Here is a 3,418-nt window from a genome sequence, read left to right on the forward strand (position 1 = left end):
TATATATATACAGTATATAAGTTTGAGTTTAAAGCTGTTTAACAACTGTTCATTAAATGCAATGATATACAGAAAAATAAAAATCACATGTGTGGGAATACCATTAATCAGACATATGTAATCATTGATAACATTTGCTCTAGCTGAATCTGGCTCATTAACTCTCCAGGGACAGTGAGCACAGAGGCCCAAACAGATGTTTACCAGAGCATGCTTTCCAAACTCTTCAACCTTTCCTTTCCTCTGTACTTCAACTTCAAAGCTCAGAGGGGGCAACCACCCACACATTTGCATATATTTGCATACCTGAAGGAGCATGTTAATTTGAGGCAGCTGTTGGTGAAAGTGAGTAAAATTAAGGAGAGGAGGGAGGACTTCAAGACCTGTTGCAGGAGACTAATGAATGCCTGTTCCCCTGTCGAGGGACAAGAGACCACTTTGGATGGAAATTCGTAAAATTTTTTAGACGTGATTTAGTGGCAGCTTGCAGAAGTACATAACAGGGCCTTTCCACAAATAGGGCAGAATTCTGTTGTGAGAGCTACTAGATATATATATATTATGGAAATATATATAAAGATAAGAATCAAAATATAAATAAATCAATCAAAAAAATGTAAAATAATTTCATTATATATATATATATAAAGAATGGAAACATTTATCAATATAAATAAATCAAAAATACAAAAATCAATAAATAATTAATTATATAATTAATTAAAAGCATAAATAATTAACTTTATATAATTACAGATACAAATAGTTATAAAGATAAGAATCAAAATATAAATAAACCAATCAAAAAAACGTAAAATAATTTCTTTATATATATATATATATATATACACATATAATAATTATATATACATATAATAAAATAAAAAGCATTAATACTAATTTAATTTAATATATGATTATGAATGTGTATATGAATATTTATATAAATAAGATACATAATCATAAATAATGCAAAAATACAAACACACACACACGGTAATTTAATAAGTAAATGTATTAAAAACTGAATTCTTTATGATTTTTGTTTATTATTTTCTATAATTTTATTTACTATTATGGGTGTGTGTGTGTGTATATATATATATATATATATATATATATGTATATACACACACACATTTTTATGTATATAGAGTTAATGCACTTAATGCGTTTTCTATTATTATTATTTATACATATATCTTTCTTAGGATTCAGGCTCTTTTTGGTGTAAAGTGCCAGCAAACGACTGGTTTGTTTTTCTCAGAGATCGATATTAAGCAGGCGAAGAAAATATTGCTCCATACACTCATCCAGAAGAACATTCACAGCTTGCTCTTCATTTAATTGTGCTTCATAAACTAAAAAGGCTCGTGTAGTGGATCTCATAAAAAAGCCAGTAATTACGCTTATGATAATGGCAGCTTTCCTACAAGACCATCGTCATTGTCCAGTGCCCATCTTCAGAAAATACAATCGAAAGTACAATTTGCACACTGCTATATTTAAAGGGTATTTAAACATAAAAAGATTAGCGCCTGGCGCTTTCACATCTGTACATCCTCCAGTACATTCTTGCCACATTTTCCTATCTAATTTTTCTTATGACTAATACCACTTGCCTACGAGTGCTTATGGATAATCACAGTTGGCAGCCTCGGCTGTGTTGTGGATAATCTTTTTAGCTCTTTTCTTGTTCTTGTTCAATTTGTAGGAGTGCTGTGGATCCAAACCAGCCAGCAAGCTGGCCGATATTTGCAGAGATGTTTTGTGAGGGCTTGTGGAAGCTTGGCTCGGTTTTATCATTTATCAATAAATGTAAATTATTAAAGTGTTTATGGCTTACTGACACTCGTTGCACCTGAGTCTGTAACATCAGTACAATGCTGCCAAGCACAGAATATGTTTTGGCGAGGCTTTTATGAAAGTATTTATTCATTCTGCTAATGCAACTTGGTATGATGTGTGGAGCAGATACTGCATCGTGCAAAGAAAAATATTGCTTATAATAATCTAATAAAATCTGCTTTGAAAAACTGGCTGCTTTATGAATGTTATGCATGCCTGTTTCATTTAGTTTGTAATTTTTAAATGATTGGTTTGTTTCTGGTTTATGTTCCATTTGTTTGTTTATTTATGTCATTTTATATTGTGTAAGATGACCTTAAATGCTTGAAAAAAAGCCTAATAATAATAATTATTACTAATAATATTAATAATAATAGTTATTATTATTACTAATTATTTAATTTTATATTGTATAACATGCCCTTGAGTTTTTGAAATGAGCCAAATGTTATTTATTTTTTTGAGTAAGGTGAACTTCAGTGTTTGACAATAGCCAATAATAATAATAATTATTATTATTATTATTATTATTATTATTATTCATTTATGTAATTTTATATTGTGTAAAGTAAATGCAGTGTGTTATTTGTGGCCTGATATTTTGTGCTCTAATATTCCTGTTTTTGTCCAATTCCCAGTGCTGCTAAAAACGATATCAAGAAAAAACAGCTATTGGGCATGCATAAGTTTTCTGACAACACAGAAATGGTTTTGTTTTCCCACAGATGGAACATGGCAGACTTAAAATCAGTCACAGAATGTCATAGCACTGAGAGCACAGGTCAGGTAATTTCATGGAGCACATTTTCATAGAATATCAAAAATGTATGCACCAACAATATATACTGGCAATATGCCCCCTGCAGAGGATACCAATGACTTAGCATCTCTAGAGTCATATGTGTGCTTGCATTTCGAAGCATGCTGCACTATAAATGTTGGTTATTAATATCAGCCTAACAGTCATTCTAAATTTCCCCTCGGGGGTCAATATAATGACTTTATAAACAAATCCAGTCTCATTGGGTGAGCCATATTCAAAGGCATTTGTAAAATGACCAATATGAGCATGCATGGCCGCACCTCGATTGGATTTTATATTAATATTCCAAAGCTGCGACAAACCATTAGTCTCACAAAGATATATGCAGGTCACATTTCTACCCAAAATCCAAAGCAGAAAAACTTTTTATTAGATATTTTTTTGCATAATAATATAAGCCCTTTTTTCCATCGTCACAGTTAAGGGCATCTTCTCCTTAAAGTCTCATTATAGTAATGTAACTGGGCATTTTTTACTTTCAAGAATATTCATATTCATATAATTTCCTTTATATAAATATGATTGAAAAAAATAATTGTAGGTTTTAAAATATATTATTATTGATAATAATAATAACAACAACATAAGATTTCTAAAATAATCATTATATCATTAAGACTTAAGACTAAAATATAAAAAAAATAATAATACACATTTTTTAAACAAATTTATAAAATGTTTAAAAAAAAAATCAAAATAATAAAATATTGTATATTTTATCATTGTTTACATGTATGTGTATGTATA

Source organism: Sinocyclocheilus anshuiensis, unplaced genomic scaffold (genome assembly GCF_001515605.1).
Source record: "Sinocyclocheilus anshuiensis isolate Anshui unplaced genomic scaffold, SAMN03320099.WGS_v1.1 scaffold1079, whole genome shotgun sequence".
Taxonomy (NCBI): Eukaryota; Metazoa; Chordata; class Actinopteri; order Cypriniformes; family Cyprinidae; genus Sinocyclocheilus; species Sinocyclocheilus anshuiensis.